Source organism: Sphaerodactylus townsendi, linkage group LG01 (genome assembly GCF_021028975.2).
Source record: "Sphaerodactylus townsendi isolate TG3544 linkage group LG01, MPM_Stown_v2.3, whole genome shotgun sequence".
NCBI lineage: Eukaryota > Metazoa > Chordata > Lepidosauria > Squamata > Sphaerodactylidae > Sphaerodactylus > Sphaerodactylus townsendi.
Window position 1 is genome coordinate 59,424,544 of NC_059425.1, and position 15,444 is coordinate 59,439,987.

At 43.2% G+C, this 15,444-nt stretch overlaps 1 protein-coding gene and 1 long non-coding RNA gene across 5 annotated transcripts in view; one reads left to right on the forward strand and one right to left on the reverse strand.

The window, feature by feature from the left end:
• The window catches only part of ESRRG (estrogen related receptor gamma), a 578,835-nt gene that overhangs the window by 543,046 nt on the left and 20,345 nt on the right, over positions 1 to 15,444 (reverse strand). For 2 of the 4 annotated variants that reach the window (XM_048494507.1, XM_048494596.1), the window contains exon 1: positions 2,172 to 2,477. The exons of 1 other annotated variant lie outside the window; for it this stretch is intronic. The gene's annotated coding sequence lies outside the window, so the exon portion shown is untranslated. Of the gene's footprint in view, positions 1 to 1,683; positions 1,762 to 2,171; positions 2,478 to 15,444 lie in introns of those variants that run through there. One more of the 4 variants, XM_048494761.1, reaches the window with a different exon arrangement.
• On the forward strand, positions 2,361 to 8,570 carry LOC125431930. Its single transcript, XR_007244370.1, has 2 exons — positions 2,361 to 2,651; positions 8,390 to 8,570. It is a non-coding gene; the product is annotated as an uncharacterized LOC125431930 (long non-coding RNA).

Sequence of the window (15,444 nt, forward strand, 5' to 3'; positions counted from 1 at the left end):
AAGTTCTAAAACTCCTTCCTAGATCGCCTGGAACCTACAGAAGAAGATGCCCAGATGTCCTGTCAAACGTGGCTTCCTTTATAAACACTGCTATTTCACGTACTATTCTTTTATTAGAGGCTTTTTCACCCTTTTCTCCTTTCTGTGTGGAAACAGTGTGAAACAGGCACAAAGCACGTCACATGTTATGAATGCGTATGCCACTGCATGTTTAAATGATACAATCATAGCAAAACTCATGCACATTTGATCTATTACAACATTTCACAGCATGCAATATGTGTGGATTTCAAACTTTTTGTACACAGAAGTACTGTCCGAACACAAAAAGTATAACACAAAATATAGCTTCCATCTCCAAAATATAGCTTCCGCCTCACACAAAGATGTTAATTACTCATATGTACCTCTTTGCCTACTCACCCCCACACACAAATACAGAGTTCTCCATGTCATGGACATCTACACTACTGGCATCATTTAATTAAGAAATTGCTATAATAATAATTCCACATAAGCCCAAATGAAGACATGATTTCCCAGCTACCAAAACAAGAGTGGACAGCAAGACAGGCAAAGTTGCCTAATGGTAAATTATCCAGCTAATTATTGTTATTGCTGCCCAGTTCATCTCCCCATGTGTGAAGTGGCCCACAGTTTTCCAAATGAGCTCAAGCAGAACATGCATGCTAAAGAAAAAATAGGAGATAAATAGAGAAATACACCTGCAGCTTTGACTTTTTGGGCCTTGGTGGAGTTTAATTGACTTTCACTGCTCTAAACTGTGAAAATGGGGAGGAAAGGAAAGACAACCAGCTTCTATACGCCACTCTGCATCTCTTGCCCTTTTATTTTTTTAATTTAGTATTTTGCAAGGGAATAGAAATTTGCAAGACTGGCCACTATTCCACCACCAACAAAGCAGCCAAATTTTCTTACTGCCTAATCCAATGCATGCTTACTTGGAAGAAAATCATCCTACTGAAGTAAATTTTCTTACTGCCATTTAATCCAATGCATGCTTACTTGGAAGTAAATCATCCTACTGAAGTAAATTTTCTTACTGCCATCTAATCCAATGCATGCTTACTTGGAAGTAAATCACCCTTCAAATTACTTTCAAGACTGCAACCTTATCTTATACATATCTGCTCAGAAGTAAGTGTTAGTGAGTTCAGTAGGGCACATTTATAAGGAAATGTGGCGAAGCAGCACCACGTGGCATCCATATTAATGAGCAGGAAGAAAGCAAGGCAGAAAATGATCTTCCTCCGAACAACTTATCTAGCGGGCAAACCTTTTAGTTCTTGTGAGTCACTCACAAGACATGCTCCAGCATAAGGCATAGGAGTGAATGCTTGCATCTGTGGGTCTCTTGCCTTTGAGCAGCGCCACATGGAGTTCCCCTTGTACCTTTCTACAAGCTCTTTAAACGGATCGCGCCGGTCCGGGCAATCCAGCAGCGGAGGCAGCAAAGGTAGCAGCAGACTGGCAAAGCAGCGGAAGGAGTGCGGAACTTGTGAGCTCCGTGCAAGGGGATCTAGGAGAGGCGGGACGGGGGCGCATACGCACACACACACATTCAAGGCAGTAGTAGCAGCAGTAAATAATAAACACAGCTACGACTGGGGGCACAGTGACACCCCGCTTTAAACTCGAGTCCTGTCCCCTACCAATACTTACCCCCACCCCGTAGATTCAACCCTTTCTGTGCCAGCCTTGGACCTGCCCCCTGACTTTGGTTCCTCGTACCCAGGCCGGTTGAACTGGTCTGTGCGTCTTCAATCAATCTCCTTGCTGGAGAAGGTTGAATAAGGGCAGACACAGAACAAAACCCGCGGGAAACGGATCTAATCTGTCAGCAGGCACATACATACACAAACCACACTATCCTTTCAAAAAATGGCAACGAGCTGGGGGAGGGGGTCAATATTGCCTGGGTTGCTGATTTTACTGTGTGATTTCTATGAAAAGGGCCTGACTCCTAAGGAAGTCCAAGTGACGAGGTCTGAAGGTGGAAAGGGTGGGGGAAGGAGGAGTGTAACAGAGGGTCTATCAGCTGCTAGTCTTGCAAATTAAAAACAAAAATTAAAAACAGGGAAAAACAATGCCCCAATGCAATGTCAGTTTGCAGATGTGCATGATGATAGAAGGTCTAGGACTCGGTTTACCTGGTCAGGGCAGAACCGCAGGCAGGTTAATCAGGTGAGTCGTCTGGGATTGTAAAGAAGCCGAAGCCGGTTTCTTTCCTAGCAAAGTCTACAACACCATGCAGGGACATTGCAAAATCTTTACACACGCCTCCTTTAACTGGGCTTCCGCGACCTCAGCCGGAGAAAGGGGGGAGATGCCTGTCCGAGGCAGCCTGAGGCCACCTCCTCGAGCTCTTGCCTGCGGATCGGCGAGCTCTCCCGCAGCATGGGGTCCATTTAAACGAGGGCTCCGCACCAGGCGAAGCAGGCTGGAAGTGGGAGGAAGGCGGCGGAGGGCATCGCAAGGATGCACGGGCCTCCCTGTTTCTTTGGTAGAGTCGATCCGCACTCGGTCTGACCCAGGACGTCACTCTGCCTGTCTGTTTTCTCAATGATAACTTGGTAGGAGAAGGTGGAAGCTGCCAGACCCCCCCCCCCCCCCCGTGAGATCATTGCTGGGTATGTGCGCTTTTCTTGTATGCTTTTTTTAAAAAAAAATTACCCTATGATCCTTCCTTGTATAATTGTAGTGATCATTAGCTGCCTGCTCGGTTGTATTTACACTGATTTGAATCTGCCTGTTTGCTGCTGTGTCGAGGAGTATGCGTTGTTTCTTTACTGATGCTCTTAAAGCGGCTTATGGGGAAGGGTGAATAAAGTATTCTCAGGAAAACATAGATGCTACCAGTCTGTATCGATTTGTGCAAATAATCCACCAGCGTTTATTTAGAGAGGCCGCCCATTTCTTAGGATTTGCAGCTGTCCTCCCCTCCCCCATCAACACCACTGAGCTACAGCCTCTCCCCAAGAACATCCAGTTCTGGAGAAAAGCTTCTACCAGATCCCAATGATTTCCCCATCTGCCCCCTCTAATTCATCTTGATTAAATGCTATAGCGGTGTCTGCTGTCTTTTAATTACATAAATAACCGTATTACGATGCCTTGACAAAAGGAGAAGGATGATTTTTCACCTCTGCTTTCCAACTTCCACCAAAGTATTTTAATATACAGTATTCAAACACTACTGATAATAATAGAACCACAGAACTATGATAAATTCCAGACCTTGAACTTAATTAATTCATGCTGTGTTGCTAACTTATTCTGCTGTGCCACAGAAATATTGCATTTGGGTCCATACCTCAAATATAAATTATCTGTCATTTCAGTACAATATTGTTGGAATCTTCTAACAATTTAGTTTCAGGCAGAACTTATTGTTAATTTGTTAGTCACTATATTAATATTTTGATTAGCTTCAAAAATTGGGTGAGTTCATAACCAGGTGTATTTTTGAGACATTATTCAATATCCACTAAGAAACTATGGCCAACATCTACAGGATTCCATAATGATATGCGTAAGCATTTGTGCACTATAATATAGTTTGTGTTGCCATGCCATTGTATAAATTGGTGATCAGGGAACTGGTATAGTGTATCCTGCATGTGTAAAGTGCCATCAAATTGTACTGTCTTATGATAACCCAATAGAACTTTCAAGGCAAGAGACGTTCAGAGATACTTAGCCATTGCCTTTCTCTGCACAGTAATCCTGGTATTTCTTGGATGCCTCCCATCCACATACTAACCAAGGCTAAAGCTGCTTAACTTCTGAGAAATGATGAGATCAGGCTACTCTGGACCATTCAGGTCAAGGCCTTGCAACTGAACTGGGACATCCCAGTTCAAATGTCACCTCTGCTTTGCAATAGTTGTGTGGCTTTAGGTGAGCTATTCTGCCTTAAGCCCTAGTGTAAGTACAAAAGTAATAATGCAAGCTACCTCAAATTATTGTTTTGAGGATTAAAATAGCGTAATGCTTTGAAAACTGAAAGGCAAAGTATTGTTATAAGGGTCTACTATTCTTACCAAAGCCTCAATTTCATATATGGTTCTTACTTGTATTTCTCTGATAAAACTTCTGCATACATTTGCCCTTATTGTCATATAGTCACCCAGTCATATTTGATTGAGCCATCATAGGTTGCCATATTTTGACACAATGACCAGTGCTTAGAGTGCCAGACACTGGGAGACTGGTAATCTTGGGCCAGTCACTCTGTCTCTCTCAGCCTAACCTGCCTCATAGGGTTGTTGTTGTTGGCATGATAAAATCAATGCTGCAAACTGCTTTGTGTCCCCCATTGGGGAGGAAGGTAGAGTATAACTAAATAATAATGGCTTCAAGAAAAAACAGGTACATTGATTTCTGGCTCAGCCTGTATTTTTCTAGTTTGGGGAAATGTAGAATAATGATTTGTGACCTTAGCACATGTCAGAAACTTATCTGAACATTCAAAGGCGAGGCCATAACAACAAATGGAAACTTCAGATGGCTCCACCACACAACCATCTTGTGAAAATCATGGTAATGGAGCACACATTAAAATTGCCATGCCTATATGTCTGCCACAGAATCTAGTCACCACATAGCAACAGTGGCATAGCACCCACGGGGTGGGGGGTGGGGCGCAACACCCCGGGCAGAGCAGCGGTGGAGGAATGGCCAGGCTGTCGAGGGAGCGTGGTGTTCTGCAGCATGGTGGGGGTGGACAACGTTGCAGCAGGGGTGCAGGACATGTGCTCACCCCGGGCGCAGTTTCCCTCACTCCGCCCCTGCACAGCGAGTCTTTACCCACACACACGGTCACCAAAAACATTTATTAAGGGTATTATGACTTGTAATGTAATATAAAAAAATGTTTTAAATGCTCTTGTAAGGAGGCAGAGAAGCCATTCTCAGCAGTATCCCTGTGACAATACTAATGTGCACTCCAGCTCTGAGCATTGAGTGCCCAATGTTCCTTTCAACTTACTGCTAAGTCCCATCATGGAGAAGAAAAAAAAGGGATCCATACTGAACGCTGGGTAGCAAATTTCTCTCACACTGTTCCCTCACACAATCCAGTTAATATGCCATAAAACTGCCAGTGATGGTTGTACTGATCATAGAGTTGTGGGCTGCCATTTATTCTAGAATGTATCAGATCTATAACATGTGATGACATTTCCTTATTTTAGAACTGCTCTGTTCCTATTAGCACTGTGTAGAAGAAGCAGTTTCAGAAATATTTTGATGGGGTGAGGGGGGAATGGAAATGTTACAAGTCACAGAAATAGCTAAAGGAATCAGGACTCTGGTAATCTTCTTGTAACTCAGCTCTTTTTGGATTACCTGTTATAAGCTTTCTGAATTATATAGGCCTATCATTGTATCCATTCTTTCTGTGTCAGAAACTGGCTTTATAAACCACAGTGGGGGGTGGGGAACAGGTAATTCCTTAAAATATCTATACATTTATATTTTGAATCGCAGTATTCACCTAAGAAAAAAGCAGATGGGTGTAAAGAAACTAAAACCAGTGTTTGTCAAAACAAATAACCTTAATTTTTAAACCAGTTCTGTCTATAACTGTAACTATTTCAGGTTTGTACTTATTGACAATTTGTTTGAACTTTCCAAAGATCCTTCAAGGATTCATCTTCAAAAGTAATAATCAAATATTTAAATGTTAATAGAGATGGTGCCATTTAGAGTTCAATTTGGCAACAGTGTTGAAATAAGTGCCCAATGAAGGAATTTGCCCAGCTAGAATATCTACTGTTCTAAATTTCATTTCATAGCCTGATTGTCAGAGCGCTCCATCAGTAGAAATCCAAGATAAAAGTACCATATTGTATAATCTATGTACTGTCCAAAGTAGCAAAACACACTTGAAATAGTAGATATTACTCAATATATAAATACATAAAAGTGTGAATGGGACAGAGATACTTTTGCAACTTGGCAGCTTTTACCTTGCAATAACTACCCTCATATTCAGCCAAAGAACCTTCATATATTATCAGTCGGTTTGAATTTATATGCAACTGAGCAAATTAATGTGACAAGTATTACTGTGTCTACAATCTGACATACTAAGAACAATGGAAGTTAATTATTCATCATAAGCGAGTATGTTGAGTAAAACCCATCCTGGAAGAGGGGGGAAATGAGCAGGCATTGCTGGGGCCATGTGGAGCTAGAAGTGTCGGCCTAAGCTTTCCTAGCCCAATGTGGGCTATTAATGTTGTTTCAGAAATAAAACAGATTTTTTTTCTTTCATTGTCCATAACGTTTTATGGGATGGAATTAGGGGTGGTGAAATTATCAATTTTAACTCTGCCTGGAAAAATGATGCTTGGGCCCTCATGTTGCAGATTGTAACCAAAATCTAATCATAATAACTATATGCTTAAGATTATCTCTTCTTTCCAAATAAAGCATTGCACTTTCTATTCTCAAAAGCAGCAAGTTTCGCATTGCATTGTTCTGAAATTTTTGAAAGTTTCATAAAGAGTATTGTCGAAGGCTTTCATGGCAGGAATCACTAAACTGTTGTGGGTTTTCCGGGTTGTATGCCATATTCCAGTAGTATTTTCTCCTGTTTTGTCTGCATCTGTGGCAGGCAACTTCAGAGGATCAGGTGGCACCAGATTCTCTGAAGATGCCAGCCACAGATCCAGTCGAAACGTCAGAGAAAATACGAATAGAACATGGCCATACAACCCTGGAAAACCCGCAACATTCTTGTTTCATAAAGAGATTTGGTAAAGTATGGGATCCTGTAGTTCCAAGAAAAAAACACAGAAAGTTCTGCAAGGAACATTCAAGCCTTTGGCTATATCTAACATACATGTCTGATTATAGTCTGCATAGGTTGGTACCAGAAAATAGGAAGTGTACAAAATTTGAAGCAGTTCATGCATGCAGTGACTGTGTCAAATTCTCTTTATATAGCTGATCTGCAGTTCACTTTGCCCATGACAGTACAGAAATGGCTCCATATGACGTAGAAAATAAATGTAAACATCTTGGGTCTGAATCAGTGCTTTTGAGGCTGTGGTCAGCTGACTAAGGAGAGCAAACTGAAGCTGAATGCAGAAAAGACAGCGGTAACTCTGGTCAGGAAGGCTGATTTTCTAGAAGGATTGAATCCATTTGTTCAAGATTGAGTGGAGTTGGCTTTTTCAGAGTGAGTTAAGAGCTTGCGGATGCTCATGGACCTTGCCTTTTAAAAGGTCAAGACTGGGACAGGAGTGCCTTCTATCAACTTCATCTGGTTCACAAACTCTCTTATTACCTTGACAGTCGATATGGCCTTGTCATGTGACCTAGCTTCTGTGACCTCATGGTTGGATTACCACAGCATGTTCTATGTGGGGCTGTTCTTTAAAATAACTCCGAAACTATGAGTGGTCCAGAATGTGGCGGCCTGACTTTTGTCAGAGGCTAGCCATCTGGAACATATGTTGCCCATTTTGAAACCGCTGTGTTGGCTCAATTCAAGTTCAATTTATGGTGTTGTTTATGACCTTTAAAGGCCTTTGCAAGCAGAAACTTGCATACCCGAAAAACAATCTTCTTATATATGTCACTGGGCAGTGACTATGGTCTTCAGGTAACCATCTGTTGGCTATCTCACCACTTAAGGTAGCCTGTTTGGCATTAGCCAAGCTTGGGCTTTTTCCATCATGGCTCCTGCTCTGTGCAATGGCCTTCACGAGGAAGTGAGAAGTGCCCTGCTCCTTAAACATCTTCAGGAGGCACTGAGAGCCTAGCTTGTTTGCCAGGGCTTTTGACAGAGTTCAAATGGTTTTATTTGGAAATGTTTTTAAGCTCTTATTTTAAGCCACCTTGAACCACAAGAAAAAGCTAGGTAAAATTTTTAAATATATAAATATATGTACATGGGACTATACCAGTTTTCATTATCTTGATCCCAAAATAATGGAAATTGCTGCAATCCTATATTCTAGTTATGCCCCACTGCAACAGTTTTACTCATCTGAGCAGGCTGCTGAGGTACCACAGTGCAAATGGGTAATAGCAGCAGCTGCCTATACCTTCAAATTCTATATTGTGATTCCCAGTTTGTTGAATGGACTGCCTGCAAAGGCTCCCACACGTCTATAATTCAGCAGAATACGTAAAACAGAATTGTTCAGGATAGCGTTTGTATAAAGGGAATATTTAAAATGGAATTGTTCAAACAGATGCCTTTACAAAGGGCAAGGGGCTCTTCAGTTTATGTCATTGTATTGTATGCAGTATCTTGTTTTTACTGCATTGCTGTTTTTTAAATTTCCGGTTTTTGTATTTCTTGTATGTTGTGTCTTATCCTGCTCCTATTCTGTTATTTTAAAATTTTCAGCAAGGAAGAAAAAAAAGGATTATCCTCTACTGAGTCAATTACATACAGTCCTGAGGATGAGCACATGGAAGAAATTCAACACATGTGTGAACCAATCATGTACACCATTTCTGGTTGTATTTCCTTTAACAAATATTTTGATCCTCATGGTAAGAGGAAATAAATAAAACTCTGAAATAAATAAAGCTCTCTTGAAGAAATGTCCTTAGTATTTGAATGGCTCTGATAATCCTGTGAACAGCTAGACTTACAAAGAGAATATGAAACTGGCTTGAAGGATTCTCATACCAATACTAAGATCTGACCTAATCTTCACTGCCAGAACAGCACCAACTTTGTCATGGGCAAAGTTAATGCGCTCTGCCTTGTGTTATTTTTGTAACTGATTAGTTCCCCACCCTAGGACATGGACAATATTTACTCCACTAAACATTGCCTTCTCACTAGACACAGTATGTAACAGACTTCTCTCTGTGATACACCTCTGAAGATGCCAGCCACAGATGCAGACAAACAAGAAACAAACAAAGAAAACAAACGTTACAAACAAGATCTACTAGACCACGGCCACACAGCCCAGAAAATCCACAACAACCAGTTGAATCTGGCCGTGAAAGTCTTTGACAATTCATTCTTCATCAGCATGTAAAATCTGTTGTAACTCCTCTGGTCTTTACTCCAATGAAATAATTTTGAATAAAGGCATTAAGTTGGGCTGTGTCCTTGCTCCCCTTTTCTTCAATCTATTTCTGAGTGATCTTGTAAATTTTCTACCCAGTCATGGAGGCTCACCTTCCCATATTATGCAAAACATCTTTAGCAGCACTATTATATGCTGATGATACAATCTTATTTTCTCTAACCAAAGTGGGGCTGAAACATTTACTCTGAGCTTTTGCCATCTGTGATCTCAACCATCTCACTATCAACTATGAGAAAACCAAAATTATGGTTGTGGAAGCCATTGTCCTGGAATAGCAATGGGAACCACATTGAGCAAGTAAAAAACTTCAATTATCTAGGCATTCACTACCAATTCAATCTGAAATGGACCACACAATATAAACATATCTTTTCCTCTGCTAAGCAGAGTGTAGTGGCAATTAGACACTTTTTCTATACAAAGCGTGGACAATACATTCCAGCAGCCAACTCAGATGCATATTTATGCTGGCTCGTTTGAATGCTCTTTTTTCTGCTTACCTGTGGGGCAGATTCCTACAGATTCCTCACCACAAAAGACCATGCCCCTGTTCCCAGAGGTCAATCGAGTTGGTTGAACATATTTCACTAGTCTGCAAAATGTATACCTCACTTAGAGGGCTCTTCATCGAACCTCACATCCAGAATTGCCACTTATTTTCTGATAAGGCAAAGATTTATTTTTTGCTGTATGATCAGTGTCCACATAGGACTGTGGATGTGGCAAAATGTTTGGAGTTGGCTCAGCCGACCTGCTCCAGTTATATTGTTTAACTATCCTTTTATTTACTGCCTTGCTTTTATTTATCTTAATCTATTTTCTTCTTTTAATCTATTTATTTATAGTTTTATTAACTTCTTTATTTATGCCAATAAAGGTATTAAATTGAATTGAAAATTGAACAAAGGTCAACAAGTAGGTGGAATGCAGAAATTGCAGCAAAGTAAACTTTGATAGAAGTGTCCAAATCTGTCTCCTTTAAGTACAACAAATACCCCCCAACCCTCCAAAAAGTCAGATGAATGACAGGTTTCAGGCTCCAAACTATGACTATGACCACTGTACAAAGCATGCCCACTTGGAGGCATAGGATTTTAGCATGGAGGGTTTTCACAATGTTAACAACATTTGCACAACCCTGCCTAAATGAGGTGTTCACCTGGATTAGCCAAGTCATCAGGTGCACTGAAGGGACGTCATGGTGGAGAATGCTTCCTATCATGCAAAGGTCACTTTCTACTGGAAAGACCATGAAATTTTCCTGAGATACCCTAAGAAGGTTGGGAAATCAAAACTTCTCTGGCCAGTAAGGGGCTAAGAGGATCACTGTTAACGATTTAGAAACCACCTTTTCTATGGTCCCGTGAAGAAGCAAGAAGAAAGGGAAAGCCTAATAAAAGTAAATAATATGAGAACTGTGCAGATTAAAAACAAGGAACGATTAAAAGCAAAGAAGAATTCTCGCAAGGAATTCTTACCTATGCCTGTCGTGGAGCTGAAGAGGGGGGCACTTTGCTTTGGCCTTGGTAGCAAACAGGTCTATATGAGGGAATCTCCATTCTTTGAAAGTGGGAATTAAATACTGATGATTCAGAGACCATGGTGCCATAGCTAATCCAAAAGGTGACATGTTGTACCTGATAGAAAGAACACTCAGAGGGAGATGGCATATAATAATGTTACCTAGCTTAACAGTTATGAATGTATTTTTCAAAGTAGCAATGGGGAATAACTCGGCTTGGCGGTCAAGAGGCAGGCTAGGTGGGATCTGTTAGACAACTATACCAGAATTGGCTTTTGAAACGTTCTACAGAGAATGCACAAGAGACCAAATTGTAGTTTAAGATACTTTTATATAAATTTTGGTTGCAAACAATCACACAGTAAGATATGGAGAAGCATACACACAGTTCCTAGGTGATATAAAAAGGGAGGAGTGGGATAGGTTTGGATGATAGAATTGGGAAAGGGAGCAGGGGACTTATACGTTACCTAAATTCTGCAGAGAAGATCTTGGAGAAGGCAAGGATTCCTATGCCAGCATAGGGATCCAATGTGAAGGACGATATCGTGTATCCAACCAACTAGACCAAGAGAGGTTTAGCCAGTAAAGAGCACTGAGTCTGGGGTGCACAGTACTTTTATACTCCTTTGCTCAGGTAAGGGCGGGAACAAGTAAGTTTCAGTTTCGTTTTCCTGAATCTGCTGGGATTTCCCATGCTGGGATTGCTGGCTTGAGCTAATTAATACCTCTATCATTTCTAAGTGTTGGGATAATAGAGTCAATTGTTCCTTGATTACATCGGGAAAGCCTTGCTTGGCTGTTGAACAGACAGTCTTCTAAAAGACTCTGCCCAGGTATTCAATTTGGCTGAGGCTTTGATTGGATCAGGAAGGGATTGATTGTTAGGGAGATCATATCTAGAGGTAAAGGAAATGCAGGGAAGGAACTATTGTTGAGGCAATGGTTTCTCAAAAGCAGATTAAATATAACATCTAGTATCAGGGAGCTCTCTGGGATCCATTGTGTCAGAACAGTTTAGCGGGGTGTGGTAATCAAGATGCATGTCCATGGTTCATGAGGCTTTCACCTTCTATTAACTGGAGTAACTCATTCACTGATTTAATCTTGCAAACAGATCTATTGCCTTAGGCCTGCTTTTAGGTTTGGGACACTCTGCTACTCACACACCCAAATATGAGAAGTTGGCTTCTGCCAATATAGTTTTACAGGAAAATAATATGAGATCCACATTTCAATAGAGCAGGGTATGAAGGCAGGCCTAACAATAACAAGAAAGGATAGATATAAGTGTAACCATTAACCAAACTTTATTATAGACTCAATAATCCTGAATGATATGAGTCAGAAATGGTTACAAAACAGTGATAACTATGTAAAAATGGTAATCTGAGCCTTGTTTAGCTTTAAATGGAGGATCCCAGGGGTATTGGTGAGGATGTTGGAAACCTTGCAATTGAGAAGACAAAACCAGGGCATCCAAATGTGGATGTGTTGGTGATAAAATTGGCAGCTTGGCCTATGAGAACATAAGAACATAAGAACATAAGAACAAGCCAGCTGGATCAGACCAAAGTCCATCTAGTCCAGCTCTCTGCTATTCGCAGTGGCCCACCAGGTGCCTTTGGGAGCTCACATGTAGGATGTGAACGCAATGGCCTTTTGCGGCTGTTGCTCCTGATCACCTGGTCTGTTAAGGCATTTGCAATCTCAGATCAAAGAGGATCAAGATTGGTAGCCATAAATCAACTTCTCCATAAATCTGTCCAAGCTTCTTTTAAAGCTATCCAGGTTAGTGGCCATCACCACCTCCTGTGGCAGCATATTCCAAACACCAATCACACGTTGCGTGAAGAAGTGTTTCCTTTTATTAGTCCTAATTCTTCCCCCCAGCATTTTCAATGAATGCCCCATGGTTCTAGTATTGTGAGAAAGAGATAAAAATTTCTCTGTGTCAACATTTTCTACCCCATGCATAATTTTATAGACTTCAATCATATCCCCCCCCTCAGCCACCTCCTCTCCAAACTAAAGAGTCCCAAACGCTGCAGCCTCTCCTCATAGGGAAGGTGCTCCAGTCCCTCAATCATCCTTGTTGCCCTTCTCTGCACTTTTTCTATCTCCTCAATATCCTTTTCAAGATGTGCATGCGACTCAGAACTGGACACAGTACTCCAAGTGCGGAATTCAGCATCCACTGCTTTATATATAAGGGCATGACAATCTTTGCAGTTTTATTATCAATTCCTTTTCTAATAATGATCCCCAGCATAGAGTTTGCCTTTTTTTCACAGCTGCCATGCATTGAGTTGACATTCCCATGGAACTATCAACTAAGACGCCTAAATCCCTTTCCTGGTCTGTGACTGATAGCACTGACCCCTGTAGCGTGTATGTGAAGTTTGGATTTTTTGCCCCATGTGCATCACTTCTTACATTTTGCTACATTGAACTGCATTTGGCCATTTCTGGAGCCCACTCCACCTAATTTGTCCAAGGTCCGCTTGGAGCTCTTAGCAATCCTTTGTAGTTCCTCACTCACCCTACATAATTTGGTATCATCTGCAAACTTGGCCACCACGCTACCCACCCCTACTTCCAGGTCATTTATGAATAGGTTAAAGAGCACTGGTCCCAAAACGGATCCTTGGGGGACACCACTCCCTACATCTCTCTCCATTGTGAGAACGCCCCATTTTACACACTCCACTCTTTTGTTTCACCATGTTTCTCAACCAGTTTTTAATCCATAGGAGGACTTCCCCTCTTATTCCTTCATTGCTGGAGTTTTCTCAACAGTTCTCCGGTGAGGGAACCTTTGTCAAAAAGCCTTTGGAAATCCAAGTAGACAATGTCCACCGGTTCCTGCCCCTGTCCACATGCCTGTTTACACCACCCTCAAAGAACTCTAATAAGTTTGTAAGACAGGATTTGCCTCTGCAAAAGCCATGCTGACTCTTTTCTCAGCAGGTCTTGCTTTTTCTACATGTTTTTATAATTCTTATCTTTTAATGATAGATTCTCACTAATTTACCAGGAACAGATGTCAAACTGGACTGGCCTGTAATTTCCTCGGGTCCCCCCTAGATCCTTTCTTAAAGATTGGTGTGACATTGAGCCATCTTCCAGTCTTCTTGTGGGATGGAGCCTGATTTCAGGGATACAGTTGCTGCATATTAAAAGAGTAGAGAAGATCAGCAATTTCATGCTTGAGCTCTTTAAGAACTCTTGGGTGAATGCAATCTGGGGCCAGGGGATTTGCGTAACATTTAATTTATCAATGGCTACCCAGAACTTCTTCCTTGTCTACCACTATCTTCGCTAGTTCCTCGGATTAGCCTCCTAAGAAGCTTGCTTGGTTCAGGTGCAGGAATGTTCCTCACCTCCTCTTGGGTGGAAGACAGATGCAAAAATTCATTCAGCTTCTCTGCAATCTCCCTGCCATCTTTTAGCACACCCTTTGTTCCTTTGTCATCTAACGGGCCTACCGCTTCCCTTGCTGGCTTCCTGCTTTTGATGTACTTGAAGAACTGTTTGTTGCTGGTCTTGATGTTCGCCCCCCCCCCCCCCCCCCCCCCCCCCCCCCCCCCCCCCCCCCCCCCCCCCCCCCCCCTCCCCCCCCCCCCCCCCCCCCCCCCCCCCCCCCCCCCCCCCCCAGCCTCCCTTACAGCTAACTTGCTTCTCTTTTGCCACCATTTGTGTTCCCTCTCATATTCTTCATCAGCCAAACTGGACTTCCATTTTCTAAAAGACATTTTCTTTTTTCTGATAATTTCCTCAACCTCTCTTGTTAACCATGGTGGCTTTCTTTTGGACTGGGTGCTGCCTTTTCTAACCTGTGGAACACATTCCAGCTGAGCTTTTATTACTGTGTTTTTAAATAACCTCCAAGCATCCTGGACAGTTTTGACTCTCTTGATTTTCCCTTTCAGCTTCCTGCGCACTATCCCCCTCATCTTTGAGAAATTTCCCTTTCTGAAGGCGAATGTAACTACATTAGTAGTTGCCACTTGTTCGCATGCTGAGATACTGAATCTGACAGCATTGTGGTCGCTGTTCCCTATCGGCTCAACAACACTGACTTCCTGCACCAGGTCCTGGGTCCCACATAGAATTAGATCTAGGATCACCTCTCCCCTGGTTGGTTCCACAACCATCTGCTCTAAGCCACAGTCATTTAGCATATCCAGGAATGCTCTCTCCTTACTATGACCTGAACATGCATTTTTCCAGTTTATATGGGGATAGTTAAAATCACCCATTACCACTACATTTTTGTTTTTGTTGGCCTCTCTAATTTCTTTTTCCATCTCAGAATCCTCTTGTGCACTTTGGTCAGGGGGACGATAATATATTCCTAATATTAAACTGTCCTTCACGCCTGGTATTGATATCTTGCATTGTCTATTTTATGTGATACTATGCTCTCTTTGATGTAAAGGGCACCCCCCCACCCCCCCCCCCCCCCACCCCCCCCCCCCCCCACCCCCCCCCCCCCCCACCCCCCCCCCCCCCCACCCCCCCCCCCCCCCACCCCCCCCCCCCCCCACCCCCCCCCCCCCCCACCCCCCCCCCCCCCCACCCCCCCCCCCCCCCACCCCCCCCCCCCCCCACCCCCCCCCCCCCCCACCCCCCCCCCCCCCCACCCCCCCCCCCCCCCACCCCCCCCCCCCCCCACCCCCCCCCCCCCCCACCCCCCCCCCCCCCCACCCCCCCCCCCCCCCACCCCCCCCCCCCCCCACCCCCCCCCCCCCCCACCCCCCCCCCCCCCCACCCCCCCCCCCCCCCACCCCCCCCCCCCCCCACCCCCCCCCCCCCCCACCCCCCCCC